Below are 19,867 nucleotides of genomic sequence, written 5' to 3'. Positions count from 1 at the left end.
TACACCTTCCCGCTCTTTAAATTTGAAAGAAGCAATGATACTAGCTTCCACAATGAAATAGATTGGCACCGGGCCAGAGAACAAGCCCGAAGGTTGCTTTTACTGCTGTATCAAAAGTTCAGAATAAGTGCACTGCCCACGTGCTACTGAAATTTATCATGTGTCATCCTAGTTTGCTCCCAGTAACAATAGATGCTCGAAGTTAGCACTTTGTTTGGTTCCTTTATTTATTTTTATTTATTCTTTGGCTGTAGTTGCTGTGATCAAGGGCAAGGACAAACCCACAGGGGAGCTTCAAAGTTCTATTTCTCACCTAAAGAAGATTCAGAAGATCAGGTATGTTTACGTTATTCACTCAGCTCCAAGTAATGCTCATTTAGAACTCGGAAGTTTGCAATAAATATGTTGGCTGTGCATGCTCATTGCATCATATCATATTTCTGGAAAGAAGTCCACCTTCATTTGGAAAGCAATATAGCGCTTGGGCTCATTTAGTACGGTAATCTAGACCGGACGGTTCTGCTGAGATTTAAACCAGCTGTGTTATTCCTCAGCATATAAGCTATTCCTTGTGTGGTTTTTTGCATAATGTCCGTTCCTGCGAAGTCAACAGGCCTGGTATGCACAGTAACTACAGTTGTGCCAAAATTATAAGTTTAGGTACTAACCTTGTACAGCAGCCAAGATGTCTTCACTATCTAACTTATTTTAATGAGCTCCCTAATCTTCTCAGTTGTGTAGACAGAAATCCTGGGGACATCGTTACTGAATAGATGCCAACAGTTTCATGCTGATCTACTTCCATCTTCTTAGATGACTTTAAAAAGAGATCTATCACCTATCTTGCCCAGTTGTAGAGCTCTTCTGCCATGGTCATGGTGGGCTACCCAGGTGCTATGAACAGTGAACAAGCTAAGCCAGTGTATACCACGTTGGCATGTTTTACCTCTTTCCACATCATGGTCGGGATGATGGATTTGAAGGATCTTCTTCAGCGATTCCGACTCTACACTAATCCGACCAGATCTGCGTTTTTGAGGGACCTGCATGTTATGTTTTGTTCCAAACCAAGGATTTCCCAGCCTTGAGCAACAACTTCAGGAATCTAGACTATGGTCCAAGGTAACTCAGTTACACTGGACCGTTGCTTCATACGGCATTTACCGTGGAGCCTGACACAGATCCCTAGTGATGTTACATGGTCCATATAAGGAGAGGAGTTGCGCTCGGGTGCGGTATCCAAGTAATGCTCATTTAGAACTTAGAAGTTAGCAATAAATATTTAGGTCGTGCACTCTCATTGCATCATATCCTATTTCTGGAAAGAAGTGCACCTTCATACTGTATCATCAAAACAGTCCATATGTATTACAGATATTTCATTGACTCGGTCACTTTCTTTGTTCTGTGTTCTTATCTTGTTCCTCCACCCATTGCAATGTTGTCCTTTTCTACAATGAGAAAGATCATCAGTGTTAGGTATTGTGTGGACTGAATATCCATAGAACCAGTTTGACACCCAGCTTCAGACAATATTGAAAGCGAGCAATGCCTATGGCTGGGGACATGTCTGAAAAACGAAAATGAAGGGTCTGGAAATCAAATCCTTTGTATAAAGCCCAGTGGTGTATTGACTAATTTGTGTAAAGCAAGGACAAAAGTACACCACCATTTCCATATAGTGTTCCTACACCTACACAATGAAAAGTAGTAATACATTGGAGCATTTTTTATCTGTGGGCGTTACACTTACAATCATTTAGCGTTTTAGCCTTAATGTGTTCCACTCACCATGTTTAGTACTCCCTCTGTTCTATATTAATTGTCGCTGATTTAGTACAACTAATAGGGATTGGAGGGAGTATCATTCATATTGCCTATTGCTTTGTTCCACTTTCTTTGCTGCTGCCTTTCTTTTTCTTACACGTGAGTCTATTTGTGCACTGCACTGCTGAACATTCACAATGCCAAATATGATGTTATCATGGTTATTTCTTATTGATTGATCTTTTCCGTGTATACCTCCAGTAAACCAAAGGTGAAGACTGGAGACGTACTGCCAGTGGCGTCATCACCTCCCAGCAAAAAGACAAAAGGTATATCATATTTCTACTCAAGTATTAGTATGTTAACTTTCTACATGGCATTTGAACATCCTTTCTTTCAAAATTAAGAAATCCCTGTTGGCTACGACGTGGATTTTTTCCAATCATTAAACTGTCTTTGGTTTTGTTTATTTCTCTAAAAGAATGTGAACTCTTATTACTTCACTGTGTTTGCTTTTTAGGCAACAAGGGGAGAGCCCCTGCACATGGATCCTTTGGACCAGAGTTCTGGTGAGCTGCTACCAAATGTAAAGACTGGAGACGTGCTGCCTTGGGCATCATCACCTCCTAACAAAAAGACAATGAAGGTATATCAGGTTTCTGCTCAAGTATTAGTATTTTATCTTTTTATATGGCATCTAGCAATCTTTCTTGTGAAAATTGTGAGGTCCCTGTTTGCTACTCCGTGGATCTTTCTCCATTCATGAAACTGCCTTTGGTTCTAGTTTTTTTTGAAAAGAACGTGAACTCTTATCACCTCGCTGTGTTTGTGTTTCAGGTAACAAGGGAAGAGCCACTACACATATAACACTGGTGGATCTTACATGTGTTGCACCTATCAGGCATCGTGAATTGGGATGATATAACTAATATTGCTGCTACCATTTATATATACAGCAAAGAAACACCAAAAGTGTTCTCACTTTTTACTACTTGTTTTCATATGGTGGGTGATTGCTTTCGGTCGAAATGTTGTTCATTCTTCGTGTTTTAGGTGTGATGGGTACTAGGAGGACTAGATCACAAATTCATGATGTTTTCTTTTGCCTTTTTTGTGTTTTATTCTTGTCTTAACATTTAAAACTAAAGAAAGAAACTGGGAGCATATGGTGCCAAAACACCACTCCCAAAGAAAAAGAAGTGTATGGTTGTTTCATACTCTAGCTTGACTGTTCATTCTTAGTTAGAAGACCACGAGTGCAGTGCAGTTCTTGGTGTTGCAGGGTCATCATGATGTTTGTGATAAGCTTCAGGTGCCCCTATGATATGTTCATATTACATGATCGGCAGGCCATTCCACATTGTTGGTAGTAGCAATACATTATACTAGGTTGCTCTGTTCCTGGCTTCCTGCTCTGACCATATATGTATAACCTGAAAATGTATGATCGTTTCCTGCTCGAGCTTAATTTACAGTTGATTCTTCAGCTAGAAGACTACAAGATCAGTTCTGTGCTTGCAGTTGCAGGGTAATCATGCTGTTTGTGATAAGCTTTGGGTGCCCCTATTATTTGCCCTTGATTAGATCATTGGCAGGCCATTCAATCTGAAGAGCACTATTGGTACCAGGACTACATGATACTTTTTCTTGGCAGAGACTGCATGATACTAGGTTGCTTTCAGTCTCTTCACATAGACTCATAACCTGGAAAGGTATGCCAATTTCCTTTCAACCAGTGACTTTCTGAATGAGAAAACATCTGAAAATCTAGAAGAGAAGACGATAATTCACCAAAAAGCTGCACTACATGCAACTGCAACTCCACAGCAGAATTTTCTATTCTCACTTTCATGATCCTTTAGAATGTGCAGCCACACTTTAGCTTCATCATCACCTCATGATTATTAGCGTAAAGCCTTTTCCTTAACACTATGCAAAGGAATTAACTTTCAAGGCATGTTCAAACTGCTGGCTTTCATAGTTTAAGCCATGATAACAAAAACTCACGTGTACTCTGAACGATGTGTGGATCTACCAAAATCATTGACAGTTGTCTCAGAAATAAACGGAAGCAGACACCCGCCAGGTTCAATCATGATTAAGATGCGATCCGTGGGTCTTACCACGCATGTCCCTTGCTACTCCAATGTAGTTAACTTGGTAATTAAACTAGGTATAAGGTTTTCGCATGCATCCTCCGTTCGCACTGATTTGCGTAGCTTCTCACCTCCCATGTAGTTAACTTGGGAATTAAATGTAGTGTCAGCTAATCACGTCCAATTTTATCAGCGAGATTTCAAATCAATTCAGGTGCTCGAATTTATACATACGCGAGAACACTCAATAAAATTTAGTAGAATCCATCGGTTTATCTTCGATCGCCGTCAATTTAGCTGTGTTATGCATCATCTAATCTGAAGAGTATATTACCAGGTGCTATCCATGGTAAATGACAGCTTATTTAACATCAGATGTGCCTGGGTGCAGTGCAGTAGTTAACAACTCTTTCAGCTTTATTTGCTCATGCATGAAGGGAAGTCACACGTTTCAACAATAAATTTGCTCAGAAATCAGTCACCAGGGCAGTGATGAGAACATTAACTGGAGCACATCTACACCATGACCTGATTAAAGTACAAGGATGTTGATGATGTCAATTTAGGGTTGAGGGGTAGCTCATGGGCTCACCAACCTTAAATTTTTCTAAGCATGACATCGTTTATAGATGAGGCACTCAATTGTCTACATAAGCTAGCTACTACCTTAGAAACCTATTTACCTCCGCTCTCCTTCCCAACACCGTGTTGGGAATTGAAAGAGTACAGTAGCAACTAAAAATAGTTCTATATGTGCAAGATGTTTGGAATGGGGGACATCAAGAAGCGCATTCCCCGTTGCTATCTCTGATCTCGCCGCTCCATTTTCTCCAATCTTGTTTTCTTTTTTAAATGGGGTTGATCCCGGCCTCTACATCGAAAGCACCCCGTCATGTTTTTTTATCAAAGAGTTTAAAATATCAATTTACTACATCATGGATTGCATAAGTCAATACAAAAATCAACCATCTAAAGAAAAGCAACATATATCAACTAGACATTTGTCAATCTACTAGTATGCCACCAACCAGCCCGGCAGTGCATATCATGCGCAACCATCATCAACAGCCGATTGCACCCAGTATTCATAAGCTTGCGCTGATCTACCGGGAGCAGGAAAGCCCATAGCTGAATCCAATGGGTAGCCATGCGGATAATCTGTGAAAAAATAAAACTCCAACTTTATTAAAAAATATTGTTATTCCTACATTTCCATATCGACCAACGTAAAACAGAAACTCCAATGTGTATTCTATCTTTAGTTTTCTTATCGATCCCATTCGAAAAAATTCCAATCATGTTTTTGATATTGGTGGGTGGGGGAATATTCTAGGTAAAGAAGATAATGGTCATTTTTGCAAATGGATATGAAATATAAAGATGTGCATTTGTCTCTTCAGAATACAAAAACAGCATTTGTTTCACCCATTCCATTGTCTCTTCGCTAAGTTATGCTTTGTTAATAATATTTTTTATTGAGGAACCACATGAAGACTTTGATCTGAAGAGGTAGTTTGAGCTTCCATAAGGATTTAGTAGGGAAATTACTATGCACGTCCATTAAATCGTCATACATAGATTTAACTGTAAAAACACCAGATGCATTTAATTTCCAGATAAAGCAATCATGTTCCTCTCATAAATTCACCAACATAAGACGTTGACAAAGATGAAGCCACATAACCCATTTGGTTCGTGTAAGTGTTCTCCTAAAGCCAACATTCAGATGAACATGTGATAGGATAGAACAAACGGAGATATCATTCAGTTGTATTATATAATGAGGGATATTGGTTAGCCAAGGACGTCTCCCCTAGCCAAATGTCTTTCCAAAATCTGGTTGTCCTACCATTACCTATTTGCTCCAATCGTGTGACACAGAATACTGAAATGAGCAAGGAGAATATGTGAAGCTGCCCATAGAACAAGCACTGCACAAAAAGCATGTAATGGCATTGTGGGGTGAATGAGGTTGGGGAAAAATCCTCATGGTTCCCTGTAAACCAATGAGAAAGGGAAACAATATGAAAAGGATCTTCCAATGCCAAAAAGGATGGATCGAGGTGCACTGACACATGTATTCCAAATTCCTTAAATTTACTACTCTCTCCGGTTCAAAATAATAGCCTAAAAACGGTGTATCTACACACTAGAACATGTCTAGATACATCCATATTTAAGAAATTATTTTGAACCGGTGGAAGTACTAGATAAACCATGTATAACAGTATATTGTGTTCTAATATTCATTAGCTTGTTCCACAATTAAGCTAACACAAGGTCAAGATCATGATCAGATCGAGAAAGTTTGATTTTCTCTATGAAAGTCAAACACTAAGTAGTTTATTCATCATTTGTCTTGATTCACATATATTACGGAAATATAACTTTTGTTTCTACTAGGCACAGAAACCACTGAAACAAAGCACGTGGTTGAGACAAGATTTGTTATTTTCTCTTCTTTTTAGCTAGACCATATGGTCCTACTTCGAGATTAATGGATAGCTAATGCACCCATCATTTCCTTGTTTAATTATGACCACGCCCTTATAAAAGGATGCACACTATATCTTGCTTTAGCTCGGCATATTCACAACGTATCAATAGCCTCCTTACCAAAACCTTCTAAGTGTCATAAATATCATCTTGCTAGTTGCACCCATAACTCAACTCCAAACTTAGGGAGGGGAACAATGGAAAATTAGAATAAGTTTTATCGTGCAATGCTACTTGAAACTAGAGGCATCCAGCAAAGAAATACCAAAAGTGTTCTCACCTTTTACTTGTTTCCGTATGGTGAGTGGTTACTTTCGGTCGAAATGCGGTTTATTCTTGGTGTTTTAGATGTGATGGCTACTAGGAGGACTAGAACACAAATTCATGATGTTTTTGCCTTTTTGGTGTTTTATTCTTCTCTTAACATTCAAAACGAAAGTAGTGTATAGTTGTTTCATACTCTAGCTTGACTGTTCATTCTTAGTTAGAAGACCACGAGTGCAATGCAGTTCTTGTTGTTGCAGGGTAATCATGATGTTTCTGATAAGCTTTGGTTGCTCCTATGACATGTTCAGATTACATGATCGGCAGGCCATTCCACATTGTTGGTAGTAGTAGTACATTATACTAGGTTGCTCTGTTCCTGCTGTGATCATATATGTATAACCTGAAAAGGTATGATTGTTTCATGCTCGAGCTTAATTTGCAGTTGATTCTTCAGGTAGAAAACTACAAGATCGGTTCAGTGCTTGCAGTTTCAGGGTATTCCTGCTGTTTGTGCTAAGCTTTGGGTGCCCCTATTATTTGCCCTTGATTACATCATTGGCAGGCTATTCAATCTGAAGAGCATTATTGGTACTAGAACTACATGATACTTTTTCTCTACAGGCTATTCAAATCAATTCAGGTGCTCGAATTTACACATAGGCGAGAACACGCAATAAAATTTAGTGGAATCCATCGGTTTATCTTCGATCTCAGTCAATTCTGGCTTATGCTATCATCATCTAACTAGAAGAATATATCCCCTCCCGGTGTACATTACCATGTATTATCCATGGTAAAGGACAGGTTATTTAACAATGCGCTACCCGGTAAATACTAGTATGCGTTGCTCCATTTGCTCCAATCATGTGACACAGAAGAAATGAGCAAGGAGAAGATGCAAAGCTGCACATAGAGAACTATCTACACAAAAAAGCATATAATGGCCTGATGAGGTGAATGAGGTTGGGGCAAAATCTTCATGGTTCCATGTACTCCACTGAAAAAGGAGAAACACATTTTTTATTTACCAGGTGGGTATCAAGATGAAGACCGTGCAGGGGTAGGGGTGGGACGCGTGGTGCACCTGGAATGAGAGGCGGCGGCACCAGAGGTCAGGGAATGGGAGCCCGATGGGAAGGAGAGCGCGGCGCAGTGGATAACTAGTAGGTACAGAAAGTAATCAAGCTGGTCCAGCCCGGATATTGCTAGTTTAGTTTGAGAGGCAAGCATACTAATCTCCCTACAACACCTGGAAGGTGGAGGCTGCCCTTTCTACGTTGTTGACTTTGATGTGAGATGGCTCCCGGGATGACTTGTCACCGGTGTGTTGACGGATGGTGATGGTAATTTCAAGCCTTCACTGGTAGCTGAAAGCTGATACGGCACTATAGTAGCAGGTTGAGCGACGAGCAGAATATACGTTGTGGCATACGAACAACCAAGGACTAAATAATTTATTTGTTTTATACCCATGTGTCTTCTCTGTTTTTTTCCTAGATGCTACATCATTCAATTATTGGAACATAAAGCATATGGATGCTGTGACTTCAGATCTTTGGTTGCTAGAAAATGTGATATTGAAATTTTGGTTTGGTGTACATGAATTATTTAATGCATTATTCAACCTTTTCTTGTGTGTAATTATATAAGCATGATTTGCCGTTGTAGAAAGGTCATAAAGCAAACGCTCTGTCTTCCCATATAGCTAAACACATATGGGATGTGTGCATCTGACATTATAGCTCGTATCTGTCTTCAGCTCTCCTTACTAGAATAGTAACCACGTAGACATAAATGGAGTCGAAGCTTAGAAATGAGAGATACAATGAGCACCATGAGGCCTAGCTGGACGCGTGATGAGAGTGAGAGGCATCTGAAAACATAGGGGATACATTATGGTAACCTATTGTAGTTGCTGGAGAGATTAGTGAGATTAGTGTGCTTGGCTGTCAAACTAGACTAGCAATATCCGCGCGCTGGACCAGCCTGATCAAGTTATGTACCTACCAAATCTTCCAATTCTAGCTTCAAGATGAAGATGCATCAAGATAGCTTACACCGGAGCGGAAACGATTTGGCTCTCTAGCTGGGGGAAACACGCGTCACTAGTGCAAACTGTCGTGCACAACTGCACATTTTGCTTACATCGACTGGCACGGCTATTAACCAGATCCTCGTGTACAAACTATATTGTGCACAGATTTTCCGTAGTTTAGCTTATTTTTTAATTGGTCTATATGTATTTAAGTAAATTAATTATGGTCTGGCATAAAACTATTGTTGACTATCAACATGTTGGCTCCCATGTGCAGATGCTCTCACTATCTGGGCGACCGACACTGCTTAGGGATCTATACTTGACCGAATTTCTTTCGATATTGGTGTATAGAAAATGACATTTAAAGGCGCATGTATAGCGAGCAAACGTAGGAGGCGCCCACATGGAGCGTCTTTGGTTGACTCCTGTCGTTAATAGGAGTAGCGTGCTTACGAACTATTTTGATGGACCGAGCCCATGAACCGCCAATAACCTTAATTTTCATCATGACATGATTGATTATGAACACTAAAAATGAACTAAAATGGAAAAAGGCCCAACACCAACATGTAGGATGTGTTTCGTAGCTTGTCTCAACGCAGATATTCTTAGCTCATACGGCAGTTGGCTGTTTGGTAGCACGTGTTCTTCGTTTGTGTCATGTCCACCTTACCCCGAAAAGGCCTCTCGCCTAGGCTGATGAGAGAACCTCAAATGGAGCTTCTATACCCAATCAGGCTAAGTAGCGACCCAGAAGTTTCCCCGCTCTCCCGTGTGGCACGCTAGGTTAACCTCCCGAAAACCCCTCACCGCATCCCATCCATGCCCGCAACCTTCTCTCCCTTCCACACGAGGGGCCCAAATCACCCCATCTCTGCCTCGTCTCCACCGTCGTCGGCCCCTCTTCCCCTCTAGCCCAAATCCCACACCACCAGGCCTCCTCCTCGCCTTACTCCACCATGTTTGTGTGTGTGCCACCTCAACGCCCTCCACCTGCTCGGTGGAACGCCCTGCAGAATGCGGGCAAGCTCCATCATGCACGTACTCCCCCCGACATGGAATTCGTTGTGGCGCTCTACTCCGCATCCCTCAAGTCTGGCACTATGCTAGACCCGCCCAAGCATACCTCCCTTCTCGCGGCCTACGTCTGGAGATAAATGTTAGCGGAGTACCTGTGATACGTCTCAAACGTATCTATAATTTTTGATGCTCCATCCTTGTTTTACACCAATTACAATATGTTTTGTTTACACTTCGTGGCATTTTTATGCATTTTCCGGCACTAACCTATTAACAAGATGCCACAGTGCCAGTTCCTTATTTTCTGCTATTTTGTATTTTAGAAAAGTTGTACAGGAAATATTCTCGGAATTGGACGAAACAAAAGCCGAAGTTGCTATTTTACCGAAACGAAGACGAAGTCCAAAGGAGAGATTGAGGAGGGCCACAGGGTGGCCAGACCATGCCTAGGCGCGGCCTGACCCTGGCCCGCGCCTAGGGGTGGTCTGGGGCCACCTGACCTCCACCGACCTCGCCCTTCCGCCTATAAATTCCCTTCGACGAGAAAACCCTGAAACATACGCCTCCGTCCACGAAAAGTTCCGTCGCCGCCGCCATCATCCAGACAAGTTTCGGGGGTCAGCTGTTCCGGCACCCTGCCGGGACGGGGATTGACCCCCGGAGCCATCTCCATCGACTCCACCGCCACCACTTCGACTCCATGATGGTTCGTGAGTAGTTCCCTCTGGACTACGGGTTTTCGGCTGTAGCTAGTTGGTACTCTCTCTCACATGTACTTCAATACAATGATCGCATGAGCTGCCTTACACGATTGAGATCCATATGATGTAATCGGTGTTGTGTTTGTTGAGATCCGATAAATTGTGGAATTGTGATCAAATTGATCATCATATTATCATACTACTGTTATTTAAGATCTTCCATGCTCTCCGGTACTTGTAGTTACCTTGATCAAATAGTTGTCTGTATCTCCAAGAGGGAGTATTTATGCTCGATAGTGGGTTCATGTCTCTAGTTTTCTGGAAGAGTGACAATAACTTCTAAGATTGTAGATATGTTGTTGCTACTAGGGAGAAAACACCAATGTTTTATCTAAGGGTAATTCTATTGTTTACTTTACACACATTGCTTAAGGCGATAATCTGTTGCTTGCAACTTAATACTGGAAGGGATTCAGATGATAAACTGAAGGTGCATTATTAGTCATAGATGCAGTTGGATTACGGTGTATGTATTATGTTGTAATGCCAATTAAATACTACAGTAATTTTTAACTTATTATAGCATGCATTATCATGCCCTCACAATTATCAATTGCCCAACTGTAATTTGTTCACCCAACACATTTATTTGGAGAGTTACCACTAGTGTAGATAGCTGGAAACTCCGGTCCTTCTGTCATCATCATTGCTCTACAGTCAACTACGCACTGGAATATTTTCCGGTGCCATCCTCTGTGTTACTGCTACTGATGCTGTGTTACTATTGCCATTGCTCTCTTATTACTGCTGCTTTCACATCACCCCTGTTACTAGTGATTTTCCAGGTGCAGCTGAATTGGCAACTCCGTTGTTAAGGCTTATAAGTATTTGTTACCTCCCCTTGTGTCGAATCAATAAATTTGGGTTTTACGTCCCGCGAAGACTGTTGCGATCCCCTATACTTGTGGATCATCAAGACTATTTTCTGCCGCCATTGCCGGGGAGGCATAGCTCTACTCATAAGTTCACCTGGGGAGTACACTTTACCTATCTATCTGTTTTTATTTTATTTTATTTTTTCTTGTCTAGTTTATTTGTGTTAGTTTATTTCTGTTTAGTTGTGTTTTCTTTAGTTTACTTTTGTCTAGTTTATTTTTATATTGTTTTATTTTTCTTATATACTCGAAAATACATAAAAATTTGAAAAACCGAAAATCTTAAAAACTATTGTTATGGAAGAACCTGCTAGACCCTATATGGAACATTTTATAAAGTATAGAGAATCATATAAGGGTAAAGTCATGAGAGGCGCATTAAAAATGTTGGATTAAATTACTAAAATTTTGCTTAAACGCATGATATAAATTGTTGCTCTGAGAAGGATACTAAACATCTTAAATTTCAATGTGGCTTTAGTAAAGAAGTTTTAATTATGAACTATCATTGGAATAACTATATTCATCTTGAATTTGAAGAAGTAGAACAATTTGTTTTATTTATGGGAGCTTCTTAAATTGAATCCTTCATGTCTAAAAATTATGAAACCTGTGTTGCTTGTAAAGACCTTAAAGATTTGGTCTCTTCTATCCTTGATTATTGCATATAAAATTTCAGCAATAATTATTATATCATTGGTTATAAAGAGAGACTCAGTAATGCACAAGAATGTATCCACAATTTGCAGGAACATGTGGAACAAGAAATGGATGAACCTGAAAGCTCCTTAGATGAAAAAGAGGAGGAGAGTGATGAACAAAAGGAGGAAGAATGGATTATCTACCCATGCATAGCTTCTAATGAGAGTAACTCTTTATCCGTTACATTATTTGATTGTCCCCCATGCTTACCAAAGGAGGATGAATGTTATGTTCCTGTGGATTCTCTTGAAATATCTACTATGAGTAAAACTTGTGATAATAATTATGCTTATGTTATCTATGATAATTCATTCTATTTGATAAATCTTATGATAATCCTTTATTTGTGCCTAACTTCGAAATGCATGGTACTAAAGAGTTTTGCTTAGAAAATGTTTATGATAAAGCTCTAGATGATGGTCTTATATTGGTTGATAATATTAAGTGTACTAATATTGAAAATGGGATTGGAGAGGTCTTGACTTTATCTTGGAGCCCCATACCTCTTGATAATGATCAATCATCTTGTTATAAAATTGCTAAAAGTGAGTTTGAATGTTTTAATCCCACTATTTTTGAGCTTCATAAAAAATTATGTGTTTGTAGATCATGAAAAGCATGCTTTATGTGATAGTTATATTGTTATTCATGATGCTACTTAAAATTATTATGAGAGAGAAAAATATGATTGTAAAAGTTTGCATGGTACTAAAACACCTCTCTATATGCTGAAAGTTTTGAAGATACTCTTGTTTTATCTTCATATGCTTGTCATTGTGTTCTCTGTGAATTTATTTGTATACAAGATTCCTATGCATAGGAAGTGGGTTAGACTTAAATGTGTTTTCAATTTGCTTCTTGATGCTCTCTTTTGCTTAAATTCATATTTCTTATGTGAGCATCTTCTCAAATTACTGAGCCTAGCTAAAAGGCATTAAAGAAAAGAGCTTATGGGAGACAACCATTATTTTATTTCTGTAATTTTTCTTTTATGTTGAGTCTTTGAAGTTGTTACCTCTGTAATAACCTTTACTTATCATTTTTATTTTATTTTTGTGCCAAAAATAGCCTCTAATAGGAAGAAAGTAAGATTTGGGGAAGTTGCTGCCCTGAAAACAGATTCCGTGTCATCATCATAAAAATTCGTACAAATAGCCAGAGCGGAATTCTGAGCTGCCATTTTTATGCACATTCCCCAGGTTATTATCTAACTTTCGTTAGTTGACCACTTTGCGAGATAAGCAACGGAAGAATTTTGGACAAATCTATCTTTACCTGTTGCTCTGTTTTGACAGATTTATGCATTATTTGCATATGCCTCTTAATCTCTTTCCTTTTGAGTTCTTTTGATCAAAGAGCTTTTTAAAAAGTTGCTACAGTAGCTAATACTTTGATAGATGTTTGATATATGTTAGAACTGAACCCAAGTGGATTTATTTATTTTGATTGTACTAATGCTGCTAATGAACAATTATATGAAATTTTGTATGAAGAAAGTTTTCAAGTGTAGGGAGAGAAGAATGATGTGATGAGATGAAGAATGGACAAAATCTCAAGCTTGGGATGCCCCTGCACCCCATGAAATATTCAATAGGTACAAGCATCAAAGCTTGGGGATGTCCAAGGCATCCCCTCTTCATCAGAAAGCAACAGATTATCTCTCTATGTGGTATATTTTTATTGCTTCATACGCTATGTGTTGTTCTTGGAGCGTCTTTATTTTTGTTTTTAGTTTAGTTTTGTTTTTTTTTTCTGTAGCATATGTTGGATCCTGGCACATTTGTTTTGGAGAAAGACCCGCTCCATTTTAATTGCATAGAACGCTCTAGTTTTCGTTGTTATTATTCTGTGAGTGTTCTAGTTTTCTGGTACTGCCTTTAGCTCTTGTTCTTTCACTTGAATTTTGTTCAGAGCTTGTTTATTATTCTTTATTTATGTATGATTAGCTCTCTTGTCCATATTGTATTTTATCTCTGAGAGCTATTTCAAATAAGTTAATTGGTGTTGGATACGAGTAAAATGTTCCATGACTATAGTGATGCAAAAGAAGCTTGTCTAGATTGTGGCATAGACTTTGGCATATCATGTTGGATGTTATTCTTGTCATATGCTTAGTATTTATTGTTGTACCATGACTTCTATCAAATAGTTGATAGTGCATAATGTGTCATTGAAAGAATCATGTGTTGTTTTCATCATAAAAGCATAATATTGTGGTATTCTCCTTTGATGCTTTATTGGGTTGACTTGGCGCATGCTTATACGATGTTATGACTATAACCAGTCAACTAAAGCATCTATGATCATTTAGTTTTTGACTTCTAATATCACTTTATGCTTTTATTGATAATGTGTTGTCGCTATGCATGATTATGACCATTATTGCTCTCTTAGTTTGTCGCTCGCAGTCTTTTGCTAGATTTCGCATGTACTGAGTATGAACTCTACTCGTGCATCCAACCATCAATAACCAAAGTTTGCCAATTGTGTCAATCATATCTACCTACTAGCATTGTTTCTATTCTAGGTAAATTCATCATGCTTTTATTTATCTTCCAAATTAAATTTTGGCATGAGAAAATTAGTCAGTAAAGCTCTCACGAACTTGATGACACATTTACTTTCTTGCACTTAATAAATTTGATCATTGTGACTATCTTATGAAGTTTATATGTTTGCAAATTTCAAGTTGGGAGTTACCATAACCATGCTTTCATGGGGAATGCTTTCGATATTGCACTTATTCATATTTAGTTGATGTCATGTTCTTTTGCTTATGGATGCTTAGCGGTGCGAAATAAAATGGAAACTTGTAAGTCCATGGAGTTTGTATATGAGTTAGAGAAACGTCTGGACCGCTAATCTAAGCCATGCATCATTCATGGTGGAAATTTACAGCGAACCATAGTGAGCATTCTATGAACCATTTCAATAAAAAGCTATACACGTAGTAAATAAAAAATTACTAAGATGCTTATTGGTTGTTTGTCTTGTCATTTTGGTATGGGAATGCTCCCATGTAATGGGGCAAGAGGTACCCCGTTGGCGGTTCTCGATGATACATGTATACTTACAATGACAAGAACTTAAGTTAAGTAGCATGAGGCTTAGGTACTCGTATTCAAGGGGCATGAGATTTTCAACTTGTGATTTGTCAAGCATATAGCTCATATTTGCATCATATTAACTTTAACCATTCAAGATGCTTATGATAAGGGCAATGAGAGCTCAAAGCTAATAAGTACCATACTTTTTGGAAGGTTTATAAAACTTGTTTATCTTGCTTAGTCTGCAAAGAGTCTTTCTTTTACTTTTATGTCGAGTCTTCATCTTCTTGATTTATGCACCACTAGGAGAGCATAGTTGTCATTCTGAGTATAATGTGCATACCCCCAAAATTATTATTGATTTACTCATGATTATGACTATTGCTTATTCTCAAGTCACTCCTTAAACTTTAAAGGTGTCCTGGCATTTATGTTTTGCTACTTCATAAAGGACAAGCTGAATACCACTTTGTTATGTTTTCGCTATGCCCATAAACAAACAGTTGCTTTCAGTGCATTATTATTCATGATCTTTTGTTTGAGCTTGTCATATTATAACATAGTTGCTAAGTTCTATTGAATTATATCTATCATGTCTATGTTTAGAGTACTTTGATCCCAGCTCACAATGCTTTACAATAACTTGATCAAGATTGTGTTAGCTTCATGTCACCTCAAAAATTATTTTTTGTTATCACTTACCTACTCGAGGATGAGCAGGAGTTAAGCTTGGGGATGCTTGATACGTCTCAAACGTATCTATTATTTTTTATGATCCATGCTTGTTTTACACCAATTTCAATATGTTTTGTTTATACACTTCGTGGCACTTTTATGCATTTCCCGACACTAATCTATTAACAAGATGCCACAGTGCCAGTTTCATGTTTTCTGTTGTTTTGTATTTCAGAAAAGTTGTACAGAAAATATTCTCGAAATTGGACGAAACAAAAACCGAAGTTGCTATTTTACTGAAACGAAGACGAAGTCCAAAGGAGAGACGCTGGGGGCACAGGGTGGCCGGACCATGCCTAGGCGCGGTCTGGCCCTGGCCCACGCCTAGGGGTGGTCTGGGGCCACCTTGCCTCCACCGACCTCACCCTTCCGCCTATAAATTCCTTTCGACGAGAAAATCCTAAAACATACAGCCTCCGTCCACGAAAAGTTCTGTCGCCGCCATCGTCCAGACAAGTTTTAGGGGTCAGAAGTTCATGTTCCGACACCGTGCCGGGACGGGGATTGACCCCCGGAGCCATCTCCATCGACTCCACCGCCTCCACTTCGACTCCATGATGGTTCGTGAGTAGTTCCCCCATGGAATACGGGTTCTCAGGTGTAGCTAGTTGGTACTCTCTCTCCCATGTACTTCAATACAATGATCTCATGAGCTGCCTTACATGATTGAGATCCATATGATGTAATCGGTGTTGTGTTTGTTGGGATCCGATAAATTGTGGAATTGTGATCAGATTGTTCATCATATTATCATACTACTGTTATTTAATATCTTGCATGTTCTCTGGTACTTGTAGTTACCTTGATCAAGTAGTTGCATGTATCTCCAAAAGGGAATATTTATGCTCGATACTGGGTTCATGCCTCTAGTTTTCTGGAAGAGTGACAATAACTTCTAAGATTTTAGATGTGTTGTTGCTACTAGTGAGAAAACAACAATGTTTTATCTAAGGGTAATTCTATTGTTTACTTTACACACATTGCTTAAGGCGATAATCTGTTGCTTGGAACTTAATACTGGAAGGGGTTTGGATAATAACCTGAAGGTGGATTATTAGTCATAGATGCGGTTGGATTACATTCTATGTATTATGTTGTAATACCCAATTAAATACTACAGTAATTTTTATCTTATCATAGCATGCATTGGCATGCTCTCACAATTATTAATTGCACAACTGTAATTTGTTCACCCAACATATTTATTTGGAGAGTTACCACTGGTGTAGATAGCTGGGAACCCCGGCCTTCTGTCATCATCATTGCCCTACAGTAAACTACGCACTGAAATATTTTATGGTGTCATCTCCTCTGTGTTACTGCTACTGTTGTTGTGTTACTATTGTCATTGCTCTCTTATTACTGCCGCTTTCACATCACCCCTGTTATTAGTGCTTTTCCAGGTGCAGCTAAATTGACAACTCCGATGTTGAGGCTTATAAGTATTCTTTACCTCCCCTTGTGTCGAATTAATAAATTTGGGTTTTACTTCCCTCGAAGACTGTTGCGATCCCCTATACTTGTGGGTCATCAACCTGGCAGATTGTGCCACTTTGGTGATTTTAATTTCAGCTTATGTTGATCAAAGACGATTGTGTAAAGGGAAAGAATTCCGTCGATACATATTCAGGAGAGGCCTTTCTACATGAGAACTTGAAGAGTCTATGAAATTTGATGAATCATCCACTGCCAATTTCAGGACAATGTATATAAGAGGCCTGAGCTCATGGAACACAATGATTTCTGATTACTCAAGAGATGGCCCGGGAGTAGAGGCTCAAGCTGCGTTTGAATGTGTTGCACGTACTAGGATAAATCTACGGGAATACATGCCCTCTCTCCCACCACTACATATAAATGTTGAGGAGTGTATCCCAAACAACTTGTTGTATTTGCTAGAAATCAAACACATATTTTTTATTATGTCTCAGTCGACTCCTTAGTCATAGGATTTTTCTCGTGATTCGTGTTAATGTGATAGTTGCAAGTGGGTTGCAATTAAAAATTTCCTAGTTGTAAGTGGGTTGCAAATGAGATTTTTCTAGATGTAAGTGGGTTGCTACGCTGAGATTTTTCCTAATCACCTCTAGGTTGCAACTGAGAAAAAACCACAGCGTTGAATTTGCTTCAAGATTTGTGCTATCCTATGAGTTGCAATTAGGTTGTAACTAAGACTTGGATGAGGTCACATGAAGTCGCAGATCTAGATATGCCCTTTAAAATACTCCCTCCATCCAGAATGTCATGGATTTCTTTAAATTCAGATGTATCTATAAATGATTTAGTGTATAGATAAATCTAAACTTAGACAAATTTATGACATCTTTTTCAGGTCGGAGGGACTATATAAGCTCCCATCACTACAGAATATGCGTTGTGACATACGAACAACCAAGGACTAAGTAATTTATTTGTTTTACCCATATATCATTAAAAGAATATGTCTTCTTTGTTTTTTTCTAGATGCTACACCATTCAATATTGAAACTGAAAGCATATGAATGTTGTGACTTCAGATCTTTGGTTACTACAAAATGTGGTCTTGAAAATTTGGTTTGGTGTACATGGATTATTTAATGCGTTCTTCAACCTTTCCTTGTGTGTAATTTATGAGCATGATTCATCATAGAAAGGTCTTTATATAAAGGAAACACTCGGCCTTCCCATATATAGCTAAACACATATGGGATGTGTGCATCTGACATTATAGCTCATGCATGTCTTCAGCTCTTCTTACTAGAATAGTACCCACGAAGGCAACACGAATGGAGTCTGAGGCTTAGAAATGAGAAATACAATGAGCTCCATGAGGACCTAGCTGGACGCGTGATGGGAGTGAGAGGCATCTGAAAACTTAGGGGATACATGATGCTACCTTGTTGTAGTGGCTAGGGAGATTAGTGTGCTTGGCTGTCAAACTAGACTAGCAATATCCGCGCTGGCCAGTCTGATAACTTTCTGTACCTACTAAATCTGGCAAGTCAGGCTGATGTAACTGCAGCAAGAGAGCTTGACACCGGACCAGAAACGATTTGGCTCTCTAGCCGAGGGGAAACACGCATCACTATTCACTAGTGCAAAATGCCGTGCACAACTGCACCTTTTGCTTACATCGATCGGCTATTAACCAGATCCTCGTGTACAAACTATATTGTGCACAGATTTCAGTAGCTTAGCTTCTCTGTGAACTAGTTTATATGTATCAAAGTAAATGAAGTATGATCCGACACAAAACATAATCAACAAAAGGAGCATTGTACTAAAACTATTTTTGACTATCAGCATTTGGCTCTCATGTGCAGATGCTCTTACTATCTGGGTGACCGGCATTGCTTAGGGATCTATACTCGACGAATTTCTTTGTCGATACTGGAGTGCAAAAAATAACATATAGAGACGCATGTATGGCGAGCATGTGAACCACCAATAACTGTAATTATCAGCACGACATGATCGATTATGAACACTAAAAATAGAAAGAAAAGGCCCAACACCAATATGTAGGGTGTGTTTGGTAGCCTGGGTTATTCGTTTGGTCCATGCCCACCTCACCCCGAAAAGCCTCTCAGATAGTCTAATGAAAGAACCTCAAATCGAGCTTCAATACCCAACCAAGCTAAGTAGCAACCCGAGTTTTCCCCACTCCCCCATGTGGCATGCTAGGGAAGCCTCCTGAAAACCCCTCACCACATCCCATCCCTGCCCACAACCTTCTCTCCCTTCCACATGAGCGACCCAAATATCCCCATCGCTACCTCATCTCCACCACCGTCAGCCCCTCCTTTTCTCTGGCCCAAACACCTGCCACCGGGCCTCCACCCCTCTGTTTTGTCTTCCACCGCCACCATGAAACTCGTCGGTAGCACAACTTGTCCCCTTTCTGGTTGAAGTCACCCCTTCCCCTTATCGGCGGCCACTGCCACCTAATCTCCTAGATGACCTTTGGTTTCCCCGGGATGACCACTAGACCTGCAAACTGGCAAGATCCCAGAGCTGCTGGGGAAAGACTCCTAATATGGCACCGGCCTGCTGCTTGCCTCCTCAACGAGCCGCTATTGTCGGC

At 39.5% G+C, this 19,867-nt stretch overlaps 1 long non-coding RNA gene across 1 annotated transcript; it reads left to right on the top strand.

The window, feature by feature from the left end:
• Nucleotides 1-257: 257 nt before the first annotated feature.
• On the top strand, nt 258-2,755 carry LOC124659400. The gene is made up of 4 exons (XR_006989561.1): nt 258-336; nt 2,029-2,096; nt 2,288-2,413; nt 2,605-2,755. It is a non-coding gene; the product is annotated as an uncharacterized LOC124659400 (long non-coding RNA).
• Nucleotides 2,756-19,867: the final 17,112 nt, after the last annotated feature.

This window comes from Lolium rigidum, chromosome 6, assembly GCF_022539505.1.
Source record: "Lolium rigidum isolate FL_2022 chromosome 6, APGP_CSIRO_Lrig_0.1, whole genome shotgun sequence".
In the NCBI taxonomy this organism is placed as follows: Eukaryota; Viridiplantae; Streptophyta; class Magnoliopsida; order Poales; family Poaceae; genus Lolium; species Lolium rigidum.
Note: the sequence above shows the minus strand (reverse complement) of the source record. Positions and strands in the feature narration are given on the sequence as shown.